The sequence below is a fragment of the Lemur catta genome, chromosome 7, assembly GCF_020740605.2.
Source record: "Lemur catta isolate mLemCat1 chromosome 7, mLemCat1.pri, whole genome shotgun sequence".
Lineage (NCBI taxonomy): Eukaryota > Metazoa > Chordata > Mammalia > Primates > Lemuridae > Lemur > Lemur catta.
The window spans coordinates 108,637,441-108,654,813 of record NC_059134.1 but is presented as its reverse complement, the minus strand read 5'-3'; positions in this window follow the sequence as shown (position 1 = coordinate 108,654,813).

Genomic DNA, 17,373 nt, shown 5'->3' with positions numbered 1-17,373 from the left:
ACCCCTCCTCCTCTCACGCAGGGCACAACCACCCCATCTCCTCTCACGCAGGGCACAGAGAGCCGCCTGCTGTCAAGCACGGCGCAGGTGCCCCGAGTCCTGTCAAGCAGGGCACACAACCCTTCCTCCTGTCACGCAGGGATTGGTGGCACCGCCTCCGCCGATGCAGGGCACCAGGCCCCTGCTCTTCTGTGGGCGCAGGCTCATTGGCCCCTCCTCTCCCCACGCAGGACACAGCAACCCCACCTTCACTCACGCAGGACACGGTGGGCCACCTCATACCAACCAGTTCGAAGGTGACGCACCCCCTTTGATGCACGCACAGAGCTCCCCTTCATCTCACACATGACTCGAGCCCCTACCTCCTCACATGTAGGGTACGGGGAACCACCTCCTCTCCTGTTCGGCATGGGGGCCCCAACTTCTCCCAGGCATGGCTCAGGAGCCCTAACTCCTCCCACATAGGGCGTGGCCATCACACCTCCCCTCATGCAGGGCGCGACAGCCCCGCCTGCTCTAACGATGGTGGGGGGGTGCATTAGGTAAACCTCCTCTCACGCTGGGCAAGGAGCCATGCCTCCTCTCAAGCAGGGCGTTGTGGCCCCATCTTCTCTAACAGTGGGTGAGACTCATTGGACCCACCTCCTTCCACTATGGATTAGGGCCCCCACCTCCTCCCATGCAGGGTACTGGGCCCCACCTCCTCTTCCGTGGGCTATGGGGGCCCCACTTCCTCCCACGATTGGCTGAGGAGTCCTGGCTCCTCCCCCATAGGGCGTGGCCATCCCATCTCACCGCATGCAGGGCAAGACAGCCCTACCTGCTCTAATGGTGAAGGGGTGCATAGGTTAAACCTCCTATCACTCTGGTCAAGGGGCCCTGCCCCCTCTCAAGCAAGGCGTTGTGACCCCGCCCCTTCTAACAGTGGGTGGGACCCATTGGCCCCTGCTCCTCTCACGCAGGGCACAGAGGGCCGCCTCCTGTCAAGCAGGGCGCAGGTGCGTCCTCTGCTCTCAGGCAGGGCATGGCAGCACCGCCTCCTGTGATGCAGGCATGGGGCCCCTCCTCTTCTGTGGGGTGGGGGTGCATTGGCCCCTCCTCCCATCACACAGGACAAAACCACCCAACCTCCTCTCACGCAGGGCACGGAGGGCCGCCTCCTGTCAAGCACAGCGCAGGTGTCCAGCCTCCTGTCATGCAGGGCATGGCGACACCGCCTCCTTCGATGCAGGGCACGGGGCCCCTCCTCTTCTGTGGGGGAGGGCGCATTGGCCCCTCCTCTCCTCATGCAGGACACAGCAACCCCTCCTCCTCTCACGCAGGACAGGGAGGGCCGCCTCATATTAACCAGTTCGCAGGTGCCGTGCCTCCTCTGATGCAGGGCACATGGCTCGCCCTCCTCTCACACATGATTCGGGTCCCCACATCCTCATGCAGGATACGGGAAACCACCTCCTCTCCCGTCGGGAATGGGGGCCCCAATTCCTCCTAGGCATGGCTCAGGAGCCCCGGCTCCTCCCACATAGGGCGTGACTATCACACCTCCCCCCATGCAGGACACGGCAGCCCCACCTGCTCCAACGGTGTTGAGAGTGCATTGGCTAAACCTCTCAATCAGGGCAAGAGGCACGGCTCGTCTCAAGCAGGGCATTGTGACCCACCTATTCTAACAGTGGGTGGGATGTGTTGGCCCCTTCCACCCTCACGCAGGGCACAGGCCACCCCCCACCTCTCACACAAGATTGGGGCCCTCACCTCCTCTCATGCAGGGTATGGGGCTCCACCTCCTCTTCCGCGGGGAATGGGGGCCCCACTTACTCCCAGGATTGGCTCAGGAACCCTGGCTCCTCTCCCATAGGGTGTGGCCATCCCACTTCCCCCATGCAGGGCACGACAGCCCCACCTGCTCTAACAGTGTTGAGAGTGCATTGCCGAAAACGCCTCTCCCTCTGGGCAAGGGTCCCTGTCTCCTCTCAAGCAGCGCGTTGTGGACCTGCCTCTTCTAACAGTGGGTGGCATGCGTTAGCCCAATCTGCCCTCATGCAGGGAACGGGTCCCCACTTCTCATGCAGGACATGGCAGCCCAACCAAGGCTCATCTGTTGGCTGTCCAACATTGTCTAAATTCCAGGGATGGGGACCGGCCTACACAGCAGGGCTCATCTGTGGGCTGTGTCAGGTTCCCTAAATCCCTTGGGGTCTGGCCTACAGACCAGGGCTCAACTGTTGGGATGTCCCAGATTCCCTAAATCCCTGGGGGGGGGCACAGGCCTCCAGACCAGGGTTCATCTGTGGTTTGTCCCAGGTTCCCTAAATCCCAGGGGGGCCTGGCCAATAGAACAGGGCTCATCTGTATGCTGTCCCAGGTTCCCTAAACCCTTGGGGGGACTGGCCTACAGACCAGGCCTCATCTGATGGCTGTCCCATGTTTCCTCAATCCCCAGGGGGGGGTGTTCACTGGGCTATGAAACAGGGCTCATCTGTGCACTCTCTGAGGTTCCCTATGTCCCTGGAAGGGACTGGTATACACACCAGGGTTCATCTCTGGGCACTCCCAGGTTCCCAAAATCCCTGGGGGCCTGGCCTACAACCAGGGATCCTCTGTGGGCTGCTCCAGGTTCCCTAAATTACTGTGGGGGACAGGCCTACAGACCAGGGTCATTTGTGGGCTGTCCCAGGTTGCCTAAATTCAAGGGGGACAGGCCTACAGGCCAGGTCTCAGGTGTGGCCTGTCCCAGCTAGTGCAAACCACTTGAGGACTGATTTACACACCAGGGTTCATCTGTGGGCTATCCAATTTCCCTAATTCCCTGGGGCAGACTGGCCTACAGACCAGGGCTCATCTGTGGGATGCCCAAGTTTACCTGAATCCCTGGGGGGACTGTCCCAAAGACCAGAGCTGTCCCAGGTGCCCTAAATCACTGGGGGCACAGGCCAACACACCAGGGCTCATCTGTGGTATGTCCTAGGTTCCCTGAATCCCTTGGGTACTGGCCTACACACCAGGGCTTAACTCTGAGATGTCCCAGGTTCCCTAAACCCCTGGGGGGACTGGCGTACAGACCAGGGCTCATCTTTGGGATTTCCTAGGTCTTTAAATACCTGGGAAGACTGATCTACAGAGCAGGGCTCCCCTGTGGGCTGTCCCAGGTTCCCTAAATCCCTGTTGGGGAGTGGCCTACAAACCAGGGCTCTTCTGTGGGCTGTACCAAGTTCCCTAAATGACTGAGGGGACTGGCCTAAACATGAGGGCTCATCTGTGGGCTCTCTCAGGATCCCTAAATCCCTGGGGGGGAACGGGCCTACAGAGCAGGCTCATCTGTGGTCTGTCCCTGGTTCCCTAAATCCCAGAGGAGGACAGGCCTATAAACCAGGGCTCATCTGTGTGATGTCCCAGATTCCCAAATCACAGGGGGAGACAGGTGTACAGACCAAGGCTCAATTGTGGGATATCCCAGGTTGCCTAAATCCTTGGGGAACTGATTTACATACCAGGGCTCTCCTGTGGGCTGTCCCAGTGCCATAAATCCCTGGGAAAGACTGGGCTACAGAGCAGGGCTGATCTGAGGGATGTCCCAGGTTCCCTAAATCCCTGGGTGGACTGGGCTACAGACCAGGTCTCATCTGTGGGATTCCCCAAGTTCCCTAAATCACTGGGGGGTGGGTACTGGCTTACAGAGCAGAGCTCCTTTGTGGGTGGTCCCAGGTTTCCTAAATCCCTGGGGGAAAATAACCTACAGACCAGGGCTCATCTGTGAGAAGTCCCAGGTTCCCTGAATCCCTGGGGTACTTACCTACACACCAGGAATTAATTCTTAGATGTCCCAGGTTCCCTAAATCCCTGGGAGTTGGGCCTACAGACCACGTCTCATCTGCGAGATGTCCCATGACACTAAGTCCCTGGGGGGAACTGGCCTACAGACAAGGGCTCATTTGTGCACTGTACCAGGTTCCCTAAATCCAAGAGGGGGACTGGCCTACAGTCAGAGCTCATCTGTGGGCTGTCCTAGGTTCCCTAAATCCCAGGGGATGTGGTGTACAGACCAGGGCTAATATGTAGGCTGTCCCAGTTTCCCTAAATCCCACGGGGGCCTGGTCTACACACCAGGGCTTAACTCTGGGATGTCCCAGGTTCCCTAAATCCCTTGTGGGACTGGCTTACATACCAGGGCTCAGCTGTGCAATGCCAGGGGTTCCCTAAATCCCTGGGGGTGACTGGTCTACAGACCAGGGCTCAAATGCGGGGTGTCCCAGGTTGCTGATATCACTGTGGGACTGTCTGCAGACCAGGGCTCATCTGTGGGCTGTCCCAGGTCCCCAGAATCCCTGGGGGTCTGGCCTACAGACCACGGCTCATCTGTGGGATGTCCCAGATTATCCATATCCCAAGGGGGGACTGGCCTACAGACCAGGGCTCATCTGTGGGCTGTCCCAGGTTCCCTAAATCCCTGGGGAGACTGTCTATAGACCAGCGCTGAGTTGTGGGATGACCCAGGTTCCCTAAATCACTGGGGGGACTGGTCTACAGACCAGGGCTCATCTGTGGGATGTCCAACATTCCCTAAATAGCTGGGGAAACTGAACGACAAACTAGGGCTCCTCTGTGGGATGTCCCAGGTTCCCTAAATCCCTGGGGAGACTGTCTATAGACCAAGGCTCCTCTGTGGCCTGTAGGAGGTTCCCTAAGTTCCAGGGGTGACTGATCTACAGACCAGAGCTCAGCTGTGGGCTGTCCCAGCTTCCCTAAATCCATGGTGGGACTTTTTATAGACCACGGCTGATATATGGGATGTTCCAGGTTCCCTAAATCCCAGGGGAGACTGGTCTACAAACCAGTGCTCATCTATTGGGATGTCCTAGGTTCCCTCAATCCTTTTGGTACAGGCGAACAGACCAGGGCTCAACAGTGGGATGTTCCATGTCCCTTAAATCCCTCAGGGGACTGACCTACATAAGGGCTTATCTCTGGGATGACCCAGGTTCCCTAAATCCCTGGAGGGGCCTGGCCTACAGACCAGGGCTCATCTGTGGGCTGTCCCAGGTCCCAAAATCCCTTAGGGTACTGGTCTAGAAACAAGGGCTAATCTGTAGGCTCTCCGAGGTTCCTTAAATCCCTGGGGGGGACTGGCCTACAAACCAGGGCTCATCTGAGGCCTGTCACAGGTTCCCTAAGTCCCTGGGTTGACTGGTCTACAGACCAGAGCTCATCTGTGTGGTGTCCCAGGTTCCTGCAATCGCTGGGGGACTGTCTACAGGCCACAACTCTTCTGTGGGCTCTCCCAAGTTGCCTAAATCCATGGAGGGATGGGCCTACAAACCAGGGATCATCTGTGGGATGTCCCATGTTCACTAAATCCCTTGAGGGACTGGTCTACAGACCAGGGCTCAACTGTGGACTGTCCCAGGTTCCCTGAATCCCTTAAGGGCCCTGGGCTATAGACCAGAGCTCATCTGTGGTCTGTCCAATGTTCCCTATATCCCAGGGGTGGGGACTGGCCTACAGAGCAGGGCTCATCTATGGGCTGTCCCAGGTTCCGTACATCCATGGAAGGGACTGTCCTACAGACCAGGGCTCATGTCTGGGCTGTACCAGGTTCCCTAAATCCCTGTGGGGGGTCTAGCCTATAGAACAGAGCTCATCTGTGGGATGTCCCAGGCTCCCTAAATCCAAGGGGCACCTGGTCTACAGACCAGGGCTTATCTGTACGCTGTCCCAGGTTCCCTCAATCCTCAGGAGGACTGGCCTACAGACATGGGCTCATTTGTGGGATGTGCCAGGTTCCCTAAATCCCTGGGGGGACTGGCCTACACACCAAGGCTCATCTGTGTGATGTGCCAGGTTCCCTGAATCCCTGGGGGCACAGACCTAAAGAACATGGCTCATCTGTTCCCTAAATCCCAGGGGGGACTGGCCTCCAAACCAGGGCTCATCTGTGGGATATCCCAGGGTCCCTGAATCCCTGAAGGGACTGGCCTACAGACCAGGGCTCATCTATTGGATGTCCCAGGTTCCCTACATCCCAAGGAGAACTGGCCTATATACCAAGGCTCATCTATGGGCTGTCCAAGATTCCCTAAATACTTAGGGAGTCTGACCTACACACCAGAGCTCATCTGTGGGCTGTCCTAGGTTCCCCAAATCCCTGAGGGGACTGTTTATAGACCAGGGCTCATTTATGGGATGTCCCAGGTTCCCCAAATCACTGGAGGGACTGACCTAAAGACAAGGGATCATCTGTGGGATGGTTCAAGGTTCAAAAAATACCTGGAGTAACTGGTCTACAAAGAAAGGCTCCTCTATGAGCTGTCCCAGGTTCCCTAAGTCCCTGGGTGACTGGTCTACAGACTAGGGCTCATCTGTGGGCTGTCCAAGGATCCCTAAGTCCCAGGAAGGGACTGTCCTACAGACCAGGGCTCATCTCTAGGCTGTATCATTTTCCCTAAATCCCTGGGGATACTGGCCTACAGACCAGATCTTATCTGTGGGATGTCCCAGGTTCCATAAATCCCTGTGGTGGACTGGCCTAAGAGCAGGGCTCCTCTGTGTGCTGTCCCAGGTTCCCTAAATTGCAGGGGGATTAATGGCCTACAGACCAGGGCTCATCTGTGGGCTGTTTCAGGTTCCCTAAATCCCAGGGGACACCGGCCTACAGACCAAGGCTCATCTATGGGCTGTCCTAGGTTCCCTAAATACTTGGAGTGTCTGACCAACACACTAGAGCTCATCTGTGGGGTGTCTGAGCTTCCCCAAATCCCTCAGGGGACTGTCCACAGAGCAGGGCTCAACTCAGGGCTATCCCAATTTCCCTAAATCCCTGGGGGGACTGCCCTACAAACCAGGTGTCATCTGTGGGATGTCCCATGTTCCCTAAATCCCTTGAGGGACTGGTGTAAAGACCAGGGCTCATCTGTGGGCTGTCCCAGTTTCCGTAAATCTTTGGCAGTGGACTGAGCTACACACTAGAGCTAATCTCTGGGCTGTCCCAGGTTCCTTAAATCCCTGGGGGGACAGTTTATAGACCAGGGATCATTTGTGGGATATACCCAGTTCCCTAAATCCCTGGAGGCACTGTTTATAGACCATGGCTGATATGTGGGATGTTCCAGGTTCCCTGAATCCCAGGGGAGACTGGTCTACACACCGGGGCTCATCAGTGGGATGTCCCAGGTTTTCTAAATCCCAGGGGGTCTATTCTACAGACAAGGGCACATCTATGGGCTGTCACAGGTACCCTAAGTCCCTGGGGAGTACTGGTCTGCAGACCAGGGCTCATCTGCGGGCTGTACCAGGTTCCCTATATCCCTGGGGTTCTAGCCTACAGACCAGAGCTTATCTGTGGTATGTCCCAGGATCACTAAATCCCTTGGGAGTCTGGCCCACAGATCAGGACTAATGTGTGGGATGTCCCAGGTTCCCTAAATCCTGCGGGACTAGCCTAAAGAAAAGAGCTGTCCCACGTTCTTTAAATCCCTGGTGGCACTGGCCTACAGACCAGGGCTCATCTGTGGGATATCCCAAGTTCTCTACATCCCAAGGAGGACTGGCCTACACACCAGAGCTCATCAGTAGTATGTCTCAGGTTTTCTAAATCACAGGGGGGAATGGGATTCCCTAAATCCCTGGGAGGGGCTGGCCTACAGACCAGGGCTCATCTGTGGGATGTCCCAGGTTCATAAATCCCTGGGCAGACTGGCACACAGACCAGAGCTCTCCCAGATTCCCTATATCCCTGGGGAGACTGGCCAACAGACCAGGGCTTATCTGTGGGATGTATCAGGTTTCCTAAATCACCTTGGCAGAACTGGCCCATGGACCAGGGTTCACGTGTGGGATGTCCCAGGTTGCCTAAATACCTGAGGTGCCTGGGCTACAGACCACAGATCTTCTGGGGACTCTCTCAGGAGTCCCAATTTGTGGTTGACTATGACAGCCACTTAGGTTACCTTAATGCATGTCTTTCTTCCTTTTCTGTAAGACATCGGGATCTTGCTTGGCAGGGCATCTAAGAAGGCTTTTTCTCATTGGCTCCTGGACATCCCAGGGTGGGGACAGGACTAAGTGATTAGCAGAGGGCCACTGGATTTCCTGGGCTCACCTGGAAGGGAGGAGCAGCCATTCCACATCTCTTTGTCGTTATCAGGTGTGGAGCATGTGTGATAGCCAGAGCCCCTGCTGCTGTGGGCCAGGAGGCTGTTCCAGCGGGAGCTGTGGGAGGCAGGAGGAAGGTGGTAGGAAACGAGGGTTGGCTCTCTCTGCCCACACAGGGTACCTCAGTCATTTCTGGACACATACAGCCTTCTGTCTCCCACCCTGAAGTTTCCCTCCTCTGAGCTCCCCGGAGCTCGCCCATCTGTAATGTGGCTACATCTACCCTATGTGCTGTACTGAGGTAGGCGAGTTGCATTAAAAACCTCAAAAACTGGGCCGGGTGCAGTGGCTCATGCTGGTAATCCTAGCACTCTGGGAGGCCAAGGCAGGTGCATCGCTTGAGGTCAGGAGTTCGAGACCAGCCTGAGCAAGAGTTAGACCCCGTCTCTACTAAAAATAGAAACAAATTAGCTGGCCAACTAAAATATATATAGAAAAAATTAGCCGGGCATGGTGGTGCATGCCTGTAGTCCCAGCTACTCAGGAGCCTGAGGCAGTAGGATTGATTAAGCTCAGGAGTTTGAGGTTGCTGTGAGCTAGGCTGATGCCACGGCACTCACTCTAGCCAGGGCAACAAAGTGACACTCTGTCTCCAAAAAAAAAAAAAAAAAAAACTTCAAAAACGGTAGGTAAAACAGCTCCTCTCATGTTTTGTAGCAAAGTGTCTTCCCCAAACTACACTTGAATTCAGAAGAGCAACCTGCACGCAGCCCCAGGCCCATCACCTCACACAGTCCTGTGTCGCTGCAGGTGCCCTGGGCAAGGGAGCAGCCTGGGATGTGCAAGGGTGTGCACTCCATGGTTGAGAGTGGGGCCCCCCCGCCTCATGGTCACTCCCTGACAGACACCAGCAACCATGCCTGTGCAGACTCTGCACCAAGGTCACAGGTCACAGGTTGTCCTCACAGACTCCACCAACTGTGACTGCTCAGAGTCCAGGCCAGGGTCACAGGTCATCCTGACAGAAGCAATGGGCCCTGTTCAGAGTCCACGCCCAGGTCACAGGTCATCCGAAACTCAAATTCCAACCACAATGACATACCTACTCACACACGTTTGAAAGGCTATTGTTAAAAAAAATTGAAGATATCTGTTGGCAAGGATATAGAAAACCTGGATACCCTTAAACACTGCTTGGAGAAATATAAAATGGTACAGGCAGTGTGTAAACTAGTTGAATCTTCCCTCAAAAATTTACATGCAGAATTACCATAGCTCAACAATTCCATTCCAAGGTACATACTCCAAAGATTAGAAAACAAGTGTTCAAACAAGAACTTGTACATGAATATTTATAACAGCCCTGTTCACAATAGCTGAAAGGTGCAAACAACCCAAACGTCCGTCAACAGATGGATGGATAAGCAAAATTAGGTATATCATAACCTGATATATTATTCAGCCATAAAAAGGAAAGAGAAAACTGAAAGGGAGCAGCTGTATGAAACATAGTATGACAGTACCTCAAAAATTAAGCATGTAATTCACTTACAACACAGTGATTCCACTTCTGGGTATATACTGAAAAGAACTGAAAACAGGGACTTGAACACCCACGGTCATGGCAGCATTATTCACTGTGCCAAAAGGTGGAAGCAACACAAGTGTCCACTGACAGATGAGTAGAAAAATAAAATGTGGTCCATCCACACAATGAAATATAACTCAGCCTTAAAAATGAGGAAATTCTGACTTATGTAATGACATCGTGCTAAGTGAAACAACCCAGGCACACAACGACAAATAGAGTATGCTCTACTTATGAAGTAGCTGGAGTAGTTTCCAGGGGCTGGGGGAAGTGAAAATACAAAGTGAGTGTTTAACGAGTACAGGGTTCCACTTGGGGCAAATGAAAGAAATTCTGGACATGGATGGTGGTGATGGTTACGCAACAATGTGCACATGGTTCAAGCCACTGAAGTGTGCACTTAAGAATGGTGAATGCTATAGGTATTTAATCATACAGAAAAAAGGAATGAAGTACTGATGTATATCACAACATGGATGAACCTCAAAAGCATCCTAAGTGAAAGAAATCAGACACAAAAGGCCACATATTATATGAGTCCATTTGTATGAAATGTCCAGAGCAGGCAAATCCATGGTGATGAAAAATAGATTAGTGCTTGCCAGGGACTTGGGGGACAGGGAAAGGAAAGTTACTTCGTAATGGGCTTTGAGTTTCCTTCAGAGGAAGAAAAAAAACATCTGTAACTATTAATAAATAGATGGTTGCACAACATGGGCAATGTATGACACTCCATTGAATTATATATTCACAAGTGGTAAAAATGGTGAAATTTTAAAAGGTGCTTTCCAATATTTATATACATTGTCCTAATATAGACTAGGACTTTATCACTTAACTGTATCGATTGGTGATGTAAACATAAGTGTGTAAACCTGAGATACCTTGCAACTGGTGGGCACGCACATGCACACACACACACACGGCTAGAGAATTACAGTATGGTAATATGTGGTTCAGTAAATTCTTATGAAATTTCCATGATCAATTGGGTCATTTGCCTTTCATTTCGCAGGGAGATTTAATTCTTCTTTACTAATTATCCCAAATATAAACTCTGTGTTTAGGTACTATTTCCTTGGTTTATATATAAATCAAAGGTGATTCTTACACACCATATATCAAATAATAATTTTGGGGGGGCGGCTGGGAGCGGTGGCTCACACCTATAACCCTAGCACTCTGGGAGGGTGAGGTGGGCGGATCGTTTGAGCTCAGGAGTTCGGGACCAGCCTGAGCAAGAGCAAGACCCCATCTCTACTAAAAATAGAAAGAGACTAGCTGGACAACTAAAAGTATATAGAAAAAATTAGCCGGGCATGGTAGCGCATGCCTGTAGTCCCAGATACTTGGGAGGCTGAGGCAGAAGGACAGCTTGAGCCCAGGAGTTTGAGGTTGCCATGAGCTAGGCTGATGCCATGGCACTCCAGCCTGGGCATCACAGCAAGACTCTGTCTCAAAAGAAAGAAAGAAAAAAAGAAATTCTTTTGTCCTTTGAAAAATCACATTATCCACTTTTTCTACTGTTAGATACCACAAACTGCTGTGACTTTAATGGTCTAGCTGGGCCAAGCCTTAGAAAATTTGCTAAGGGTATCCACTGTGTGGACAAGTTGATGGAACACGAATAAAATCCCTGAGACACCAAAAGCCTTCTGTGCACCTAAAAATGAAAGCAGAGTAGACTGCAGGCAGCTGGGGTAGACTGCATGGGAGAGGGTAGCAGGCAGGACCGCCCAGGGTCTGTAGGCCATGGCAGTCCTGTGCTGCTCAGGAGGAAGTGCTGCCCACACCCACCTTGGAGTTATCTCTGCTCTTTAGATCTGCCAAGGCTGGGAAACTGAGGGACAGTCTCAGAAACAGTTCCAGAAAAAGAAAACTGGAACCGAAGGGAAAGACACATTTTTCTCCCAGTTGGGGAAGGCGGTGAAGTGGGCCTGGTGGATTGGACTGCCAGGGAGAAGGGTGTATTCCTGATTCGGGGTTAACGGTGATGACCTGGGAGCTTGTGGCTGCTGCAAAAAACACGGTAAAACACATGGGAGTACTTACCTTGATGTAGCAGACCTCACACAGCAATGACGCTGGAGACTCTGAAGGCAGGACACAGAGGACTTTGTGCTGTGATGGCACGTTCCCTGAAAGGATGAAATTCCCATAAGGAAACTACATTTATGAACAACCACCTGAACACCCTCCCAGTGAAACAGAGATGACAACGAAGTCCCTCACAGAGGCTGAGCCAGACCCACGTCCAGCTCAGAGTTTGATACCCCATTAGGGTGGAGAGGCCACCGCGTGGACGTCACACCAGTGGCCACCGCGTACTGGGTGTGGGGACCCCAGTGCGGTGGATACTGTGGGTTCCCCGTTTCCAAATGTCCACACGGAGCCCCTCCGGGTCTCTGAGCACTGGCCGCCCCTCAGCAGGTGGCTGCGGACAGGAAGGCAGTGCCCGTGGGGCTTGGACAGGAAGGTTGAACTCACCCTCGGGGCCTCACGTCTGAGTGAGGACAAGGAGGTCGCACTGGCTCTGGTCTGAGGCCAGGCCGGCAGGCAGCAGGGAACCGGTGCCTGCTGGGCGAGGCTAACATGGCGGCATTGCGTCCTCTCATGCCACGTGCAACCCCGCATGCAAAGCCGCGGGGCATGACGGGAGCTCCGCCCCCTGCCAGCCCGCACCGGCCCTGCAGCCCTCGGTGCTCATGGGGGGGGACGGTGGAGAGCACTCCCTCCTGGCCTTGCTGGGGAACCAGTTAAATTCCGAGTTCAGCGTCTTCGGAGCCAGGATCTGGAAATCCAAACTCAGATGGGCTCACTGTCCTGTGTCTTTCAGAAAATCGGGGAGGCCCCTGGGAGGGGCCTGTGCTGAAAGGGCCCCACCTAAAAGGGGTCTCACCTGGGAGGGGGCTCACCTTTAAGGGTCTCATCAGAAAGGAGCCTCATGTAAAAGGGGCCTGTGCTGAAAGGGCCTCACCTAACGGGGACTCACCGTACAGGGACCTGCACTGAAAGTGTTCTCAGGTAAGCGGGTCTCACCTGAGAGGAGCCTCACCTGGGGGGAGGTCCTCAGCTGAAAGGGCCTCACCTGTAAGGGGCCTCTTCTCTTCTCAGAGGCCCCTCACCTGAGAGGCCCCTCAGCTGAAAGCAGCCTCAGCTGTGAGTGCTACTGACGTAGCTGACATAGCTACTGAGAGGACCTCACCTGAGCAGGCCTCACTGAGAGGCCTCACCTAAAGGAGCCTCATCGGAGAGGTGACTCACCTGAAAGAGGCCAAAGTTGAAGGGGCCTTACCTGAAAAGGACTGAAAGGGGCCTCACCTGACAGGGCCTCAGCTGGCGGGACCTAGCTAACAGGGCCTCACCTGAAAAGGACTTCACCGGACGGGGCCCCAGCTGAGAGCAGCCTCACCTGGGGGGACCTCAGCTGTAGGGCCTCACCTGAAACGGCCTTTCCTGAGACGGTCCGAAGGGTCCTTGGCATCGCAGACATCCGCGTAGCCATGGCAGACGCGGCAGCCGCCGATGCTGATGTCCTTGGTGCTGTAATAATACTGCACTGCAGGCCCCTGAGCGCCAGGGCCTCAGGTCCTGGCTGCCCCACATGCTAGACAGGGTGGGATCACCTGGTGCATGACTGTGGGGTCCCGCAGGGCCTTGCCCATGAGGTGACCCAGCAGTGTGTTGGTGCGCAGGAAACGTAGGCGGATGTTGGTGGCTTTGGTGAAGTTGCGCAGCAGTGGTGAAGTAGGAGTAGTTCATGGCCCCTGGGCGCCCATTCACCAGGAACACCACGATCTGCAGAAGGTGTGGACGGTGAGGCCAGGTGTGGCCGCCAGGAGCAGACCTGCAGAACCCACCACCACGCTGTCCTGAGACTCACCTCGCCGTTCTCCAGGGACACTATGCGTGAGTACTCAGTGGTGCAGATGGTGTCGTCATCCCACGTGACCGCAGCCCAAACTGCTCCAGGAAGCCCCTCTTGGAGGCTGCAGGAAAGGACTGGAAAGGGAGTGCTGAGGCCACCAGAAAAGCCCGCAGGCCCAGAGGCGGGGCCCCTGGGCTCCCTGACTTCCCTGAGCCTGACCACCTGGAAGGCTGCCTCTTGGGCTGGTCACCTGAACCTGAGCCCGGCCACCTCATCTTGAGGTGGGAATGCTGTGCCCTCGACGGGTCACCCAGGCAAGGCTCCACCAGCCAGCAGGACTTGGGGAAGAGGTCACTGAACCCTGCGGAGGGAGGAGCTCCTGCCCCACCAGCTGCACCAGCTCACCACCCACACCCCTGCACCCCTCTCCCTGGGACATGTCTAGAGAGCAGGTGTCTCCCGCTCCCCTTGGAGGACTGTCTTCATGTCCTTCCTTGGGGCAGTCCCCCACTGCCTGTGAGAGAACTGCCCTTCCTCCACTCTCGGGCCAGGGAGTTTTGGGGGACACGTGACCAGGCCACCAAACTGGAGCATCCACATCCTGCCAACCTGACCCGTCAGGGTGGCAGGTGGCCAAAGGCAGCCGGTGAGTGAGTTCCAGGACCCAGCTCTCCTGACACAGGCAGCTGAGCTGGGAGGAAGCCAGCTGGGAGCCACCAGGGACCTGTGTCACCACCACAGGGAGCTGTCAAACATGAAGGCAGCACAGAGGGAGCCAGGAGATGGCACCGAGATTCCTGCCACCACCAGCCCCTGGGCCTAGCTGTGCTGAAAGTCGGGGATGACCTGATTAATTCCCCTTTGCCTCTCGGTCTTCACACAGATGGTCCTGACCCACACAGGGGTTGGGCATGAGGGCCGGGCTGGTGACCGAGACCTCAAGAAGCCATGGTCACAGCAGCCCTGCTGCCCAAGTTTGCAAACTTGATGAGCACATAGGCCACGTGGAAAACCTGTGGGGACCGAGGATGTCAAGGTGCCCCTGCCAATCGGGAGGGCCACAGCAGGTGATGCAAGACACAGGTGCCCCACAGGGGCATATGTGGATTTGCCTGCCAGGGGCAGAAGGACCCAGGGGACAGGCCTGCACTGTGGACAGTGATGAAGATAGTTACCAGCCCTCTGAGAAACCCCCTCCCGAGTCTGGGGTGCGTTGGCCGGAAGCTCGGGGTCACACTGATCCTTCAGGCTCTGTGGCTGCAGACAGGGCTCACTGGGGGAGGTCCCAGGCAGTAGGCCTGGCCAAGGTGGAGACACAAGCACATTCTAGTGTCCCCACAGCATGATGTCTGGCCAGGACAGGTGGCCAGACAGTGCCCCCACCACCAAGCAAGTCCAGCTCCCAGAACATCTGACAGTCAGTGCTGTCCCAGGACGGGCTCTGTCCTGTCACCCACTGACTGGCCCCCAGCCACTGAGTCCTGGGCCAGGTGGAATGAAGCAAGTTGGGACCCAGTGCTGCCATCAGAGCCCTGGGGGGACACAGACTGGCAAATGGGCCCTTCTAGTGCTGAGCCAAGCTGGGAGGCCCCACTAGCCCAGGACTGGGGGCTGCAGCTTCCCTGTGGCCCTGGGCTCATAGGATAGCCCTGGCCCAGGGCAAAGGGAAACTGTTCCTCAAGATGCACCTGGAACCCCCAGGCCCCGCCCAAGGGGCCTGGGCCACCTCTCCTGCTTTCTCCCCATGTCGGCCCTGCCTGATCCCAAGGAGGTGCCTGTAGCCTTATTTCTCATTGTTCTAGCTGGAGGACCACATCTTGGGCCATCTCCTATGCCTGTGCCTGGGGCTTAGTAGGGTCATTCCTCAGCACAGCCTTCATAGGGCACTTTGGACACTGCCTCCGGGAAGCCCTCCCTGACTGCAGCCCATCCACCCCACCCTCGGCCCTGGGCATCCCCTCGCTGGTCATCACTGCCCCAAATGGGCATCTGCACACACCCATGATTGTCCCACTGGCCCCATGCCTGCATCCAAGGCGCACACGTGCCCATCAGCCCAACAGCGTATACTGGGCCCAGCTCGTCAGATCACCCAGGCCTGTTGGGACGAGCCCCTGAAGCAGCAGAGGCTCTTGAGGGCTGAGGGTTCTTCTGGGCTGGGGGCTGGGGGCTGGGGGTGAGCTCATGCTGCCACAGGTGCCCCCTAAAGCCCCCAGGGACTTAGCCCTGGGCAGGTCCACCCCCACCCACCACAGTAGTGGCTCCCTGCGGGTGAGGGCTATAGCCTCCCAGGAGAGGTCTCTGGCCCCTGAAAACCGTCAAGGGTGACAGGCTGACCATGGAGTGGGGTAGGGGGGCACAGAGATCCTCCCAGGAGAGGGCGAGTGCCTTGGTGGGACCCCACCATCACACCCCCGGTGTGCATGTCCCATGTAGATGTCCCCACGTCCCATCCACTTGGGGGGCAGCTGGTCTCTAGGCTCAGCCCCCACATGACAATGAGGAGGGGGTGTAGTTTCCAGGGAGGGTGACAGGGCCCTACACACACACACACACTGCAGTGCAGGGAACAAAGGGGAAAAGGCCCCGGGGGCCTGCCGGGAGATCCCTCCATCTGCCCCCCATCTGCATAAGAACCCAGCTCCCAACAGGAGTGGGGGGCTCCCGACACAGGGCAGAATCTCAGCTGGCGCGGACCCCTGCTCACAGGTGGGCTCTGAGCTGCCCACCAGGCCTCTGAGGGTGACTTCAGACCCCAGGGCCCCCCGGCACCTACTGCTCCAGGGGATTTCTCTGCATAGGTGCTGCCGGGGACCTGGGGGTGCTGTTGGCCTATGGGTCTGCAGGAGAGAGTGGGGGTCCCTCCAGGGCTGCTCAAGGCCCGCAGTCACCCTTCCCAGACTGAGTTGGCTTGTGGCTGCTGTGCTGTCCCCTATTGAAGGACCACAGTCCCCTTATGGCTCCAGCCCTGGAGGGGCACAGGCTGCCCAGAGTCCAGGCAGGACAGGGTGCCAGGACCCCAAGACACACCAGGCCTGAGTCCTGCTGGGAAGTCTTGGCATTGCAGGGACACCGAGTGGAACCCAGGGTGGCCCCCAGGGGGTGGGGGCACAGCTTATTCACCCGCTGCCAGGCTCTGAGGTCATCCTCCCCTCCCCCATGGTTGAGGACAGAGGGACCAGCACTGTCCGGCCAGGCAGGGCTTCCAGTGTCTTCGGGAACCAACCCTACACCCAGCCCCACACCTTGGGCTCAGCAGACCCCTGTGGGCCCAATGCAGAGGCACTCCAGGAAGCCCGCACGCTGGGGCAGGGACACAGCCTGTTCCTGGGGAACTGGCAGCACAGCCCCCCGCCAAAGTCTCCCCAGGAGAAGGAAGGACCCCGCGGGCCCTGGGACCTGCCCCTGTCTTTTCCTGAGCACTGGGAAGGCTGCACCCTCCGATGGCCCTCCCCTCGCCTTTCCTGCAGGCTGGTGGCATTTTTCCCAGCTGAGAGCACTGCACAAAAATTGACTGGCAGACACCGATCGATTGGCAGGGAAGGGCAGCCTGGAAACTTTGCCCCCACATTGCTGGGATCCCGGCATGGGAGTACAAATACTTGTTAGAGTTCTTGCTTTCACTTCTTTTGGGTATATACTCAGAAGTAGAATTGTTGGATTATATATTAATGCCATGTTAATGTTTTGAGCTACTGCCATATTATTTTCCACAGCAGTGGTGCTATCTCACATTACCACCAGCAATGCACAAAGCTTCCAGTTTCTCCATAACATTATTATCTTCTCTTTTTTGGGTAATAGCCATCCTAATGCGTATGAAGTGGTA